The 16,213-nt window shown below is 39.0% G+C and overlaps 1 protein-coding gene across 1 annotated transcript in view; it reads left to right on the plus strand.

The window, feature by feature from the left end:
• The first annotated feature begins 822 nt into the window (after nt 1-822).
• The window catches only part of LOC113512090 (GAS2-like protein 3), a 132,978-nt gene continuing 117,587 nt past the window's right edge, over nt 823-16,213 (plus strand). Inside the window, exon 1 of the mRNA XM_026895865.3 lies at nt 823-1,036. The gene's annotated coding sequence lies outside the window, so the exon portion shown is untranslated. The remainder of the gene's footprint in view (nt 1,037-16,213) is intronic.

Genomic DNA, 16,213 nt, shown 5'->3' on the forward strand with positions numbered 1-16,213 from the left:
CTATAAAAATGAATAACACCATGGATACAAGTACAGTATTATATTGTCTGTGTCATGGATATATGGAATGCATCGTGACGCCCATGATATTCCTCACGCGTTGCCTTTCCTGAGAACTGAGGTATAATCTTTATCTTTTATATGCGATTTACTTAAAATTATAGGAAAATACCGAATAGTTTTACATGTATTTCTGTCGAGAATGCTCGACCAGTTTCGTGACCAAAACCCAAAAAGGTAAGTTGGTTGTCCATTTACGCTGAAGATTTACTCGTAAATTGGTAGCCGTGAATTACTTTTTTTGTATTTGATTATATCAAAGAAAACTAAGTTTTATATCATTACTGTTTGTGTGAAGGTGGAACCATTTGATATCAAAAATTATACTAGGTCGCCTTCGTTATAAACGAAGACTTTTGACGTGACATACCGAACGACGTATTTTCTTCGAAGAATACGAAACAGGTTTTTTTTTTAATATTCAGATTTCTTCTTTTTAATATCTCTTCCATGTAGCAAACATGGACATCAAACATCGCTTCTAGCGATAAAGTCGCCCATGGTTTTCTCATTGTGATTATTTCTTGTAATTGTTTATATTTATAATAAGTTTACTATTATAATCTTTTGAAGGAAACAATATAGAGTATCTATCTATCTATCTGGTGGGCCACCTGATGAAAAACGGTGGTAATAAAAGCCAATATGTTAGAGAAAAATATCGACGTATTTCGTTCCACATGTTGCCGCTATGTTGCACCGCGTTGCATTGCGGATAGGAGGCGCGGCGGCCGCCACTCCAGCTGAGTGGCAGCAATGCTGCAGCCAGGCAGTAGGCAGTCATATCGCACGCCGCCCTCTCGCCGTGCGCACGCCACGCGCCGTCTGATCGCGCGATCGCCACCGTCGGCCATACCACAGCGTAATATAATACGCGCTACAGTTTACAGTTTTCGTTAATTAATGAGTGAGAGTTTAGTGACGATTCTAGTGGAACAGTTGTTTTATATCTGGAACTGGTGTTTGTCATATTTAGGTGAGTTCTAATTTAGTTTTTATATATAAACAATTCTCAATTTGAAGGTATATTTTATGCGTTTAACGATATCTTCGAGAATAATTAACTGATGTTGATGACTTTTTTTTTTAAATTGACTTGTATATGTAATTTTGAACTTGTCTGTACATACATATTTTTGTATGCCGTACAGGCTAAACGTGTTAAGCAAAATTGTATTGTTAAGATCTGCTTTTATTCATACAAATGTTTCACAAATAAAAATGTTGAATTTTAAAAAAGGGCAGGGCTATTATGTTATAACAATAATCATCATCGTCATCATCTCAGCCATTATCCGTCCACTGCTGGACATAGGCCTCCCCTATAGATTGCCATAAGGAACAGTCCTAAACCACTTGCATCCATTGACTCCCTGCAATGCATTTGAGGTCGTCACTCCATCAACCCTCCTAACAATAATGTAACATTTAAATTGCTGAGATTCTTTTGTGTAATCTTAAACTATAATTGTTTTATAAGATAGTAGACGGTAGTTTATATCTTTTCAATACTTTTAAAGTGTTGCATGTTTAATTTGATATATTTTTTTATAATATTTTTAATAAATCTCACGACTATAATCCCTGTTCATCTGCCATCTGGTTAGAAGCATAATCTTAAAAAATATATGCTATTTCTTAAGATTAATGCTTAAATTTTTTATGCAACTTAGAATGGCAAACAAGCTGACGGCCCACCTGATGGAAAGTGGTAACCATCGCCTGTAGGGATGAACAGTACCATAGATAATATTTATATATATATATATATATATATATACAGTTATTAGTTGTTATTGGCTGTTACCATTGCATACGTAACACTCGAATTGACAATATTTTTCGGGCATAATTTTAAATCCACTGTGAAGGTAGGCTCCCTACCTGCCTCAGTAGAATTAGTTTGTTAACAATGTTATCCATCAGTATTGGACATTAAAATGGACACGGTCACAAAGTTTTGATGTCAGCTAGATTTATGACCTTTGCCATTCCAGGGTACACAAAGGTTCAAGATTTAAGATTTTATTTATTTGTAAAACATGCGTATAAATATATACAGATATTGACAATATAATATCGTTTGACATGTTTAGCCTGTACGCCATACAAACATATGTAGTTACACAGAAAGTTCACATTTTATATCATTAATCGTCAAAAAACATAATATTGTCTTATTTTTAAATAATTTAAAAGTACTAACATACAGTTTGATAGAAACAGTAAGATTTATTAATATAGTATATTTTTAATTGCTTACTTATTATAATGCAGGCTTGTCTGCCACCTTCATGGTATATATATAAAAAAAAAAAAAGAATTAATTTGTATCGTTGTAAACAAGAGGATGTGATACGCAATATCTTGCGTATAATATATATTGTATTAACTTATTTGTTAATTTACGTGTGTCATAAATAAAGTGTTTGTCTATCTATCTATTATTTAATTAGTGTTTCATTATGAACTGATTCATGGTCATCGCCATAGCAATCCACTAATCTCCCACCGCTGCACAGAGGTTTCTCCCCATAAAATGTATAACTTAATTAAATTCCATTATCTTTTTGAAACTCACGAACGTAACCTTCGTTCCAATAATACTCTCCAATCATCTTTCCCCTCTCACCGTACTGGTTACGCTTCAAACTCTTTTCTCCTACATTCTTCACGACTCTGGGACGCGCTTCCTGATGCCATTAAGAGACTACCGACTAAACCGTCTTTCAAAAAAAGCGTTCACGCTCACTTTTTATCATTATCCGAGCAGTAAGTGCTTTATATTATTCTTAATTTCGTGTATAATATAGTATATATCATATATGTGTAGTATATTTGTAATTTATAAATATTTATTCTTTATATATGTAATTTTAGTATGTATGTATATCAATAATTACTAGTACCGTATTCGAGTATTCTGACACTTCCCTATGGTTGACTGGGAGAGAATGCTTTTAGCATTAAGTCCGCCATGTACACATATTTGTATTAATGAATAAATAAATAAATTAGATTATTACCAAAAAGAGACTTTGTACAAAAGTCGTTTGCTTGGGTGCCCCTGTTCCATTTGTGTTTCTATCGTGAAGTAGTTGTGTTTGCATGGCTGTGTTTCGGCTTGAAGGATGGGATATGGCAGTGAATTTACAGGATACAAAGGAATAATATCTGAGTCCTCAGGCATGGCTACGCATAGGGGTTATCATGGGCGACACAGTGTACTGTTCATGGTATATTGTTCATGTTTATAGGCGACGGTTACCACTTTCCATCAGGTGGGTCGTCAGCTTGTATGCCATTCTAAGTTGTATAAAAAAGAAACCTAGATTGAGTCTTAAATGAAAAACTGAGTATCCATAACTTCTCCATTTTCAAGAGTTAAAAAAAATAAGCCTAGATTGTATACATCTCAGGTCATCAGGTCGGGGGAACGCAGCATCGATAACCAATTGCAACACGTTATCCGTGACTTGTAGAATAAATACATAACGAACGATTGTCCCGAGATAAGACGCATCAATATCGAATAGACGCGATGCTTGTTGCACAAGTACTTACATAGTTGGGACTCGCTGATAACATTATCTGAACATTATAAAAAGTATGAGGAAGGAGTCAAGAGTCTCTGGAGCCGGCGTGTATGAAACAAATTATAAAAGTGCATGAAACAAAAAATATACGTAAAGATTTGATATTTTACCTCGCAAGAGTTTTGGTGTGAAGGTAGATTAATATATAAAAACTATTTATTCATCACTAGCGCAAATCCTGCTGTTCTACTAAATTGTCTATACAATAGATATATTTATTTATTCACTATTTATTTATATTTTATTGTACATGCTGATAGTACAAAAAAATATGACAGAGGAAAGTACTTTTGGTAGGAACTTCTGATAGTAATAATTAATCAAGTCAATCTTCGAGTGTTGTCAGTAACACACAAATGTACTAATGGTAGCAGAATTAGATAAAACATCTCTAATCAGATAATCAGTAAAAATGAAACTGGAACTCCGCCTGTGCTATTGTTTTACACTGATGAGGTAGCAGATGGACGATAGGTGAGGATGTACACAGGTCAGGCGGCTCACCGTGACAAATTCACTAATATTGGGGGGTAAGGGATTGTTAGTAATGGAGACTGAAAATCCCATTGCTAGCAATATACCCAACCAGGCCGACCTCCTCGCGGTTCCCCCTGGAAACTATCATGGTTAATTCCTGATGAATACATCATGATGGGCTAACTGACCTGTTTTCATTCTCATCTATCACCCTTCACTGATGCTCCGCCAGCGTATCCCGTTAGCGCAGGCGGGATTACCATTCCATTTTCATCCACCAAAAAAAAAATCACTACTATTAACCCATCGTGGTGAATCGCTTATAATTAAAAATGCTTATTTAAATAAAAATTGTTAAAGATGTGACCATCGCATTCGTCCTTAAATCGTAATCCGGTCTAGTTACGAGGCACAATGCAATTACAACGATATTAAATTTATTAATTGGCATCGCAGATAATTAAAAAATACAATGTTGGTACTAATAAATTGCGAGTATGTCCAAACAAAAAAAAAATAGCGTCTTCGGTCTACTAGTTTATTATTAAAGAGTCGTTGTTCAAGTAGTGGGTATTTATAATTAACTATTAATTAGATAATACGTGTTTTTTTTTTTTAATGAATGATAATGGAATAGTTACTCCGCCTCCGCTATCGGTATACAGCTCATCATGATGAATTCATCAGAAATTAACCATGATAGTTTCCAAGGGGAACTGGGAGAAGGCCTCCATTACTAACAATCCCTTTCCTCCCCGTTATGGGGTAGGTAGTAATGTAATTTATAATAAGCAGAAATAAGAGTAGACCCACTAGCTGATGAATCACTTTTATGAAGTGTAACCGTAGATCAGTGTTTTTCAATCTTTTTCATGACGCGACCCTCTTGTTATGTAAAAATATCTTGCGACCCCCTACCCTCCACGGTTTCGAATGTGTATGAATTTTATTATAGTACAATTATGAAATCCGTACAGTTGTATTTATATTCACTAGGTTAGGTATCGATAAAAATAATAATACATAATTAAGTATCTAAAACAGACATGTAAGCGGTGTCTGTTATAGATATATCATTATGTATAATTGATTGATTGATGTATTTACGGAACTGTTGATTTTTCACTGCTTCGCGACCTTCCGCGACCCCCTTGTAGAGGCTCGGGGACCCCCCAAGGGTTTTTTTAATGGATGATAATGGAAAGTTCATTGTGGTAGAGCCACGCTGTAATCCTATATGGTATTGCAGCATGAATGGGCCGGCTCGACCGGGGAAGTACCACACCCTCACAGAATACCGACGCTAAGTGGTTGCACTTTTAGTGCGATCACATTCCGTATGGTGAGTGAGGGAGTCCGGAGGCCCATCCCATACCCATCCCATACCCATCCCTTTCCTATTCCTAAAATCCTTTCCCCAACCCCGTCCCCCCTATCTTACAACACGCAACCATGGCAGTGGAATTAAAAAAAAATAACATACCCCAGGGAGGTACCAGTAACCATGTTGCTGGAGAATCCTCTCTCGAGCAACCACGCTCGGGCTGCCCTGCGTATTCTGGGGGGGCAAAATTCCGCTCTTTGGAACCAAAGGCAAACGGAGCAAGATTTCTACGGCATCCCCTTCGCTCAATGTGAGCTTCTGCAATATCAGGGGATTACATTCTAACTTAAACGCTGTTCACCACCACCTAGAAACGGCGCGGCCGGCATTGCTCTTTCTAACGGAGACACAGATATCCTCTCCAAACGAAACTTCATACCTGACGTACCCGGGATATAAACTTGAACATTGTTTTGTTTCGCGTGCCGGTGTATGCGCGTATGTCAGAGAGGATATCTGCTGTCGCCGCCTTGGAATTCTTGAAGGTATGGACCTGTCTATTTTATGGCTGCGCGTAGACTGCAACGACCATCCTCGCGTCTATGCATGCCTATACAGGTCCCACAGCGGTAACATCGAAACCGACCAACTCATTGAGCACGTCCAAATGACTACAGATTCCCTGCTCGAACAGATTCCTTCCGCTGAAGTCGTGATTCTCGGCGATTTTAATGCCCACCATACCGAATGGCTTGGTTCACGTACAACCGACTATGCGGGAAGATCTGTTCATGACTTTGCTTTGGCTTATGGTCTGACGCAGCTTGTTTCCTCGCCTACGCGAATACCTGATGTGTTGGACCATTCACCTTCACTGTTGGACCTTCTGCTGACCACCCACCCAGACAACTATGTGATTTCCATCGAAGCTCCGCTTGGATCGTCGGATCACTGTCTGGTGCGGAGCGAGGTGCCTCTCATGAGTCCGATTCCACCACGTTCCACGGGTAGACGTCGTGTTTGGCACTACAGGTCGGCAGACTGGGATGAGATTCGGATTTTTTTCGCATCTTACCCATGGAGGCAGGTTTGCTTCGCACTGAGGGACCCCGACGCCATCGCCAATTCCATCGCCGATGTGGTGCTTCAGGGAATGGAATTATTTATTCCTAACTCTGTGGTACCTGTCGGTGGGAAATCCCAGCCCTGGTATGGAGCCTCTTGTAGAATAGCATCTCGCCTGAAACAGGAGTGCTTCCTAGCCTGGGCCAAAGGTGTGGCGTCGCGAGATCCTAACATCAGTGCCCTTAAAAAGAAGTATAACTTTGCCTCTAGGTCCTTCAAAAGAGTTTTGGCCACAGCGAAGTCAGAGCATATTGGTAGAATTGGCAAGAGATTGGCTAGTTTACCTTCGGGGTCTCGAGCTTTCTGGTCTCTTGCCAAAGCTGCACAAGGGAATTTCTGTCAGTCATCTTTTCCACCATTGCGCAGGGAGGATAACTCGTTGGCTCTGAACGCCAAAGAGAAGGCCGATCTCCTTGGATCTCTCTTTGCATCAAACTCGACGTTGGATGACGGGGAGAAACCACCGCCGACCATCCCGCGTTGTAAGAGCTCTATGCCGGATGTTAAATTCACGCAAAGATCAGTGCGTAGAGCACTTCTCTCCCTTGAAATCCATAAGTCGAGTGGGCCCGATGGCATTCCTCCAATTGTGCTTAGGACGTGCGCACCAGAGTTGGCTCCGGTTCTTACGCGTCTTTTTCGGCTCTGTTACTCATCAGGTATAGTCCCAAAGTTTTGGAAGACTGCTTTGGTGCATCCGATCCCTAAAAAAGGAGACCGCTCAGATCCAGCTAATTATAGGCCCATAGCTATCACCTCCTTATTCTCGAAAGTCATGGAATCAGTTGTTAACCATCAACTGCTCCGGTACCTAGAGGATCGCCAGCTGATCTCAGATCGCCAGTACGGCTTTCGACGGGGGCGCTCGGCTGGTGATCTTTTAGTTTATTTAACACACCGATGGGCGGTGGCAATCGAGAATAAGGGAGAGGCCTTAGCTGTTAGTCTGGATATTGCGAAAGCCTTTGATCGGGTGTGGCATAGGGCACTAATCTCAAAACTACCTTCGTTTGGGTTGCCTGCGAGATTGTGCAGTTGGGTCGCCAGTTTTCTTAAGGAACGTAGCATTAAGGTCGTAGTCGACGGAGCATGCTCTGACTTAAAACCTGTGAATGCTGGTGTCCCGCAAGGCTGTGTACTATCTCCGACACTGTTTCTTCTGCATATCAATGATATGTTACAGATCAGTGATATTCATTGTTATGCAGATGACAGTACAGGAGATGCATTATACACCGGTCATGCAAAGATCTCGCGGGCACATACCGATGAGCTCCGGAACAGACTTGTGTCTGAAATCGAAACTTCGCTCGATAAAGTTTCGATCTGGGGTGAACGCAATCTTGTTCATTTTAACCCTAAGAAGACACAAGTCTGCGCGTTCACCGCAAAAAAGACACCGTTTGTCGTATCTCCTTACTTTCGGGGCACTTCCCTCGATAATAAGTCGAGTCTGGGGATTCTTGGCGTCAATATATCTAGCGACGTCCAGTTTTGCGGTCATCTGGAGGAAAAAGCTAAGATAGCTTCCAAAAAGTTGGGGGTGCTCAATAGGGTGAGACGGTATTTCACGCCAGAAAACCGCCTGAAACTATATAAGGCTCAAGTGAGGCCACACATGGAATACTGTTCTCACCTGTGGGCAGGAGCGCCACAGTACCAACTCCTTCCGTTAGACCGCATTCAAAGTCGGGCAGCTCGAATTGTTGACGATCGGCGTCTTACTATCCGGCTCGACCCACTGGAACTGCGTAGAGATGTTGCATCTCTGTGCATTTTCTACCGAATTTATCATGGGGAGTGTTCTGAAGAATTGTTCGGATTGATACCTGCTGCAGATTTTCACTATCGTACAACCCGCCATAAACTAAAATTTCATCCCAACCATCTGGACAAGTGGCGGTCCTCCACCGTGCGTTTTTCAAGGCACTTTCTCCCACGCACAACCACTCTTTGGAATCAACTTCCAGCAGCAGTATTTCCGAACCGATACGACAACATAACCTTCAAGAAAAGAGCATATTCCTTTTTAAAAGGCCGGCAGCACACCTGCAATGCCGTAGGTGTTGTGGGTGATCATGGGCGGCGGTAGTCACTTACCATCAGGTGAGCCGCATGCTCGTTTGCCTCCTGTGTTGTAAAAAAAAAAAAAAAACCCCACCCGCGCTATCGGTATACGAGTACACCGGCGTGGCACCAGTGAATGATGATAGGTGAGGATGAAGCAAGTCAGTTAGCTCATCGTGACGAATTCAACAAGAATTGTTCACGATGGTTTCCAGGGGGAACCACGTGGAGGTCGACCTAATAAGGCATATTGCTAGCAATGGGGCTGTCAAACTCCATTGCTAACAATCCCTCCCCCCCCCCAAGGGATCGCGACCCACATTTTAAAAAACACTGCCGTAGATTAACATTGCAAGATTTATACTATGACGCTCTTTATAAATGTCGATTGCGTAGTGTCTCTTCCCTCAGCTTCGTATTATTAATGACAAAATAAGTAATTTTTTTTTTTCATGGGTGAAAATTCTATGGTGATCCCGCCCGCGCTAACGGGATACGCTGGCGGAACACCAGTGTAGGGTGATAGATGAAAATGAAAACAGGCCAGTTAGCCCATCATGATGAATTCATCAGGAATTAACCATGATAGTTTCCAGGGGGAACCGCGAGGAGGTCGGCCTGGTTGGGTATATTGCTAGCAATGGGATTCTCAGTCTTCATTACTAACAATCTCTTTCCCCCCTAATTCACGTATTTACGAGCAAGTTATTTAGCGAGTCACTATCGAGACCGCTTACACCGCGTCACATCCAAAACTAGTGTAAATGACGTAAATGCCTAATTAGGCAATTGCTGACGCAGCAGCACGAGGCTGGCCTGCGCTGCGTGGCGAATTGAAAACGCACTCCTGGTTCACATTACGAACTGGGCAAGCATTTTATTTAAAATTTAGATATAGGAATTGTAACTTTTTTTAAATAGAATTAAATTCGTTTTAATAAAATTTCGTTTTTTTTTTTTAAATTCTCCAATTGTCGTCCTCATAGTATTATTTCGATGGCATACGTGAAACAAACAACGGAGCAATACGATTGTTCCGCTGACGGGCAGCTGTAAAGTGCTGAGCATGCGCTCAATTGACGCAACTTCCTGTTGAAATGCATACACATGCATATCATTGTGTTAGGTTTTATTTCAGCGTGCGAAATGACTGTCTACATCAGGAATATTTTATAAATGCAAGAATTCAATTTTTTTTGGTCTACTAGCCATATTTTGCGACTTTGGCCGCGTGAGTTCGAATAAAGTACCCATATATGTTAAAATTAGTAACTACGAGGTAGGTAGGTAGTACAGCACTTACCGGGGGGGGGGGGGGGGAATTTAATTTTCACCTATTATTTCTCGGACTTGGACGAGACTCGCAAAGGACAGAAACATGTGAAAAACGTTGGAAGAGGCCTATATCCTTAAATGGATACCCAAGTAAAGGAAAAGATATAATAATAATAATATATATATAAAAAAAATAATGAATAATTTATGTAATCCATTGAATAATTTTTTATAAATTTATTTTATTAAGAAAATAATTGTTATTGGATGAAATCGCATGTATATATTTCTTTTCTTTATAATGGGAAATAAAAGGCTTATTATTTATTTTTTTATTATTATTTCTCGTCGATGTTCTGCCAATATATACCGATAGCGAAAGCGGGTTTACTTTACCATTATAATTAAAAAAGGATCTACTTACTAACTTAGCTCGTCTACTAATCTAACATCTATATATATATATATATATATATATATATATATATATATATATATATATATATATATATATATATATATATATATATATATATATATATATATATATATATATATATATATATGTTTGATTTTTCCGTGAGCACATATATAGGTATATCATATTTCTAAAAATAATATAGCTGTGTTTTCAAATACAATTAATGATTATATGTGGGACTACGTAAATTATTTATTAAATTAATAAGACAATGTTTTAACAGAAGCCCGACAGCTCGTAAACAAAAAGTCCCCGCGACGCTCGTGTCTCGACCTCGGTACATAGTTTTTGCGAGCATTATTGTTAAGTCCAGCTCGCGGATATCGCCTCCTTAGCTCTGAATGCCTGGTACTCGGAGTGGCTTAATGAACTGTTGTTGCCGAATTGAGGACCTAAAATTGATACTTTGCGTGTTTCATAATCGAATTATTCATTTTACGTTATATTTTTTGTAGATATTAATAAAGTTTGCCTACGTCATAAAACGCAATGAAATGAGATAGATAGATGCTCTTTATTGTTTCCTCCAAAAGATTATTAATAGTAAACTTATTCTAGACTAGCGGCCCGTCCCGGCTTCGTACGGGTGGACATTTTTACAATTTAAAAAGTGGCCAATAAGGCTGCACACGCGACGGAATCTTAAAAATGGAGTAACTTCTCCCGTTTTCCCAACATTTCCCTTCACTGCTCTGCTCTTATTGATCATAGCGTGATGAAAAGTATACTATTACCTGCCCAGGAGTATGAAGAATAATTGTACCAAGTTTTGTTAAAATCCGTCGAGTAGTTTTTGTTTCTATAACGAACATACAGACAGACAAAAATTTTACTGATTGCATTTTCAGCATCAGTATCGATCACTAATCACCCGCTGATAGTTATTTTGGAAATATATTTCATGTACAGAATTGACCTCTCTACAGATTTATTATAAGTATAGATATAAACAATTACAAGAAGTAATCACAATGAGAAAACAATGGGTTATGAGGCAGATAAGGAATATCTCCAGAAACAATCATAAGAATAAATAATATTGGAAACAATTTAATACAGAATATCTAGAGCAGTGTGCAGGGCATAGAATAGGCCACCCCATCCTTTCCCGTGGGTGTCGTAAGAGGCGACTAAGGGACGACAAAGGATAGACAGCAGTGTTCCTCTTAAAACAATTCTTAAGCCTAACTGCGGTTGCCAAATCCTCTGCCAAGCATGGCAACTACGCAAAACTCCCCAAGGGGGGGGGGATTGGGGTTATGTTCAGCAGTGGACAGTTAAAGGCTGGTATGAAGATGATGATCTAGGGTAGAGTCAATTAAAAAAAATATTTTGAGACTCATCCAATTTTGATACGAATAGAATTGTTAAAATAAACGCGTTGTCATCGATTTTTATTATAAATTACTTTCAATAACTGTCAAAAACATTGATTATAAGTTAGTTTTAGCTATTCTACGTCTATCACAGGGAGTCTTTGTACAAAAGTCCTCGGGTACCTCTGTCCCATTCGTGTTCCTACCGTGAAGCAGTTGTGTTTGCACGGCTGTGTTTCGGTTTGAAGGGTGGGATATGGCGTCAATTTACAGGGTACAGAGGAATAACATCTAAGTCCTCAGGAATGGCAACGCATGGGGGGTAATACCCAAATGGGCGAAACAGTATACTCTGTTATGTCCTTGCTACTGCTCATGTCTATGGGCGACGGTTACCACTTTCCATCAGGTGGGTCGTCAGCTTGTTTGCCATTCTGAGGAGTATAAAAAATTATTATGAATCACTCAACGTAGTCATTTTATACTCACAGATGTTATCACGACAATGAGTTCCAATACGAGTAAAAACAGTTCATTATGTTGGTTTTTGTTAATTCTAATGAACATCGAGCCGCAAGGTCTGCTGGCGCACCGTTTGCCGTCTTTATGTTTGATTGATAGCTGTCATTGTTATACTTATAGGGTTTTTGATAGACACTTTTTTTTTATACCACTGTGGTGGCAAACAAGCATACGGTCCACCTGATGGTAAGTGGTTACCGTAGCCTATGAACACCTGCAATAACAGAGGTATTACGCGTGCGTTGCCGACCCTGAAGAACCTCATGCTGTAGTCTCTAGGGAAAACCTCGGCAGGGAGCTCATTCCATAACCTGAGTGTTCGTGGGAGGAAACATCTCTGAGACCGCGCAGTACGCGACCATTGAGGTTGTAGGACATGAGGATGAACTCCCTGTCGATGGCGAGAAACTCTTCGACTCTTTTTTTAACCGACTTCAAAAAAGGAGAAGCATCTCAATTCGTTGAGCATGCCAAGGTAGGTACCTAATGCGGGTTTGCAATTAATTGTGGAGTTCTTAGAGTACTTGCTTTTAAGATAATCAGAAAGTACAGTCAAAAATATGTGCTACAAATTGTTTTTACCTTCACATATGTGGTAACTAAAGGCCGACCTTACAAATCCTTAAGTCAAAGGCGAGACTTTGCCTCTTTTTGTGTATTCTGCCGCTTGTATAACTGATTGTGTTTTGAGAAATTTCTCGAAATGATGTACACAGCTATCTTAGCTAAAAGCCAAATGGTCAGGTCAGGAAGGTCGTACAGAGCGGATCTAGAGGAGTTTCCTCTCAAGAACGCTCAGGCTGTGGAATAAGCTCCCTGCTGAGGTTCCCCCTAGAGACTATAGTTTGGGACTCTTCAAAAAGGGCATATTAAAGTTTCTTCAGGGTCGGTAACGCGCACGTGACACCCCTAGTGTTGCAGGCGTCCATAGTCTACAGTGACTGTTTACCATTAGGCTTCTTTGTCACCTTCGTGGTATAAAAAAGCGACTCTTTAAATAATTATATAATATATAAAGCATTAGCTAAATGTCACAACCGTATAAAGGGCAAGACCAAGGACAGCGATCAACAGTTGTATTTAAACAGGTATTGTTAATTCCCTGTTGTGATCAGCGATCAACATTGTACACACGAACATTCATATGGATGCTTTAACTGCTTTTGATTTTGGGAGGAAAGGATTGTTAGTAATGGGCAGGTTAGTCCTTATTTCTATCAATACACTCTATCAGGCCGACCTCTACGCGGCTCACCCTGGAAACTATCGAGAATAATTTATCGTTGAATTCGACTTTGTACAAAAGTCGATTGCTTGGGTACCTCTGTCCCATTCGTGTTTCAACCGTAAAGCGGTTGTGTTTGCATGGCTGTGTTTCGGTTTGTAGGTAGGGTAGGGATATGGCATGAATTTACAGGGTACAGAGGAATAACATCTGAGTCGGTATCTGAGGGGGTATCATGGGCGAAACAGTACACTCTGTTATGTCCATGGTACTGCTCATGTCTATAGGCGACGGTTACCACTTTCCATCAGGTGGGCCGTCAGCTTGTTTGCAATTCTAAGTTGTATAAAAAAACCTGTCTTTTCATCCTCACCTATTATTCCTCACTGGTCAGTCACCCGTCAGCGTATACGTCATTAAAAAAACTTTTGTTTTTTTATTCAACTGCGGGCACCAGTGAGGGATGATAGGTGAAAATGAAATGGCAAGTCAGTTAGCCCATTGTGATTAGTACATATTCGCATCGTTCTTACGTGTATGTGCTCAATAAAGAAATTGTCATGTTGCGGAGCAAATTTGCTCAGAGCAATACATGATTGTAAACGATGACCACAGGTGCGAAATGCGTTCTTTTGTGAACTCGTTGAAATCTTTTTGTTCGGTTTGTTTTTCTGTATTTGGCATAGTTAGTAAACAATGTTAGCATATTGTTATATTAAAGTAACTTCGTACAAAATACACAAATAGAGAAAACAAGCGCGTCTTTCTTTTAATGTATACTAATATTATAGAAAAGGAAAGATTAGATTATTTGTTTGTTTGTAACGGATAAACACAAAAACTAAACAAAAACTCGACTGATTTTAAAAATTCTTTCATTTATAGAAAGCTACATTATCAGCGAATAATGTAGACTATATATTATTTTGAAAACTTTTTTCTAAGCCAAGCAAAACCAGGCCGGATCGCTAGTTAGCTGTATATTCTTTTTTATTACGTTACTTTTTGTTCGTTTTATTTTTAAACATTTATTTATTTATTTGTTATAAGTTACAATAACAGTTTGCGAACAGAAATGTACTATTGAAAAGAAAACAATACAAAAATCTGTCAATACGCAGTTTGCCAACCTTACGTTGTAAACATCATTTAACAGTAAGTTAGAAGTAAACGTTATAACGCTTTTATAGATGTACTAGTTGACTCGGTAAACGTTGTTTTACCATATACATTATTTTTAGAACTATACATGAAAATATATCGTACTACAATTATTATATTCGATTGTCACCCTGCAACCCTATTGCGGCATATAAAAATTGCGATTAAACGACAGGGGTTGATCGTAAAAGCGTGAAAAATTGATTTTAAATGTATTTTTCAATGCTAAATCATAATAAAATAAAAATAAAATAAATTGTCCAAAAAATAAAAAATATATATTTAGGGGTGGGTCACCCCTATCATTGAGGGGTGTGAAAAATAGATGTTGGCCGATTCTCAGACCTACCCGATATGCACACAAAATTTCATGAAAATCGGTAAAGCCGTTTCGGAGGAGTTTGGTAACAAACACCGTGACACGAGAATTTTATATATTAGATATTAAATTAATTTAAAAGACATACTAAGATCGTTAACTAAATATACTAAATAAGCAAAACAGCTCGTTGTACCAACCGACCTACAAGAGCATCGCATGTCCGAATTTGTTTCAGTAAAACATAATTTCACTTTTAATGCCAGCATCACTTTTATTTATTTTAATTGCCGATTTGTTAATTACACACTAAATAAAGTATTACAGCCTTCCTACTTTTGAGTCAATTACTGGGTAATGAAATTATGGTAATAAATAATGGTTGGGTGTGGTCTATTAATGCATACTAAATTAATAATACAAGATTTTGCTCCGTAAAAAGTGGCGAAATTAATTTGGTATCAACATGAGAGTTTCACTACAGGTGAACTTGCTGATTCTTGGAATTAAAAATATATATAAAAAAAAAAATTATCACTTTTCAAGATGTCATTTATTTTGCGGAGCAAATAACCACAAAGTAGCATTTACTTATAAATTTACAATTTCTAAGTAAAAAAAAACCAGAGGGAGACTTTGTACAAACGTCGATTGCTTAGGTACCTCTGTCCCATTCGTGTTTCAACCGTGAAGCAGTTGTGTTTGCATGGCTGTGTTTCGGTTTAAAGGATGGGATATGGCGTGAATTTACTGGGTACAGAGAAATAACACCTGAGTCCTCAGGAATGGCAACGCATGGGGGGTATCATAGGCGAAACAGTATACTCTGTTATGTCCATGGTACTGCTCATGTCTATATGCGACGGTTACCACTTTCCATCAGGTGGGCCGTCAGCTTGTTTGCCAATCTAAGTTGTAAAAATAAAATATTTTGATAAATTATTACAATATTATTATTTCTAAATTAAACTGTTTTTATTCATATCAGCCGTTGACTGCCCACTGTTGTATATAGGTGTCCTCCTTGGGTGGTTTTGCCAATAGTTGCCACGCTTGGCAACGTTGGGTTGGCAACGGCAATTACGCTTTTGGATATGTTTTAAGGGGGACGCTGCTGACTATCTCTCGACCACTCAGTTCCCTTAGTTACGTCTTACGACACCCACAGGAAAGGAAGGGGTGTCCTATTCTATGCCGGCGAAATAATAATATAAAATGTTTCCAAGAGCGTCATGACCGCTCATTTGCAAACATAGATTAAGTAA

This window comes from Galleria mellonella, unplaced genomic scaffold, assembly GCF_026898425.1.
Source record: "Galleria mellonella isolate WM207_F2 unplaced genomic scaffold, CSIRO_AGI_GalMel_v1 utg34, whole genome shotgun sequence".
NCBI lineage: Eukaryota > Metazoa > Arthropoda > Insecta > Lepidoptera > Pyralidae > Galleria > Galleria mellonella.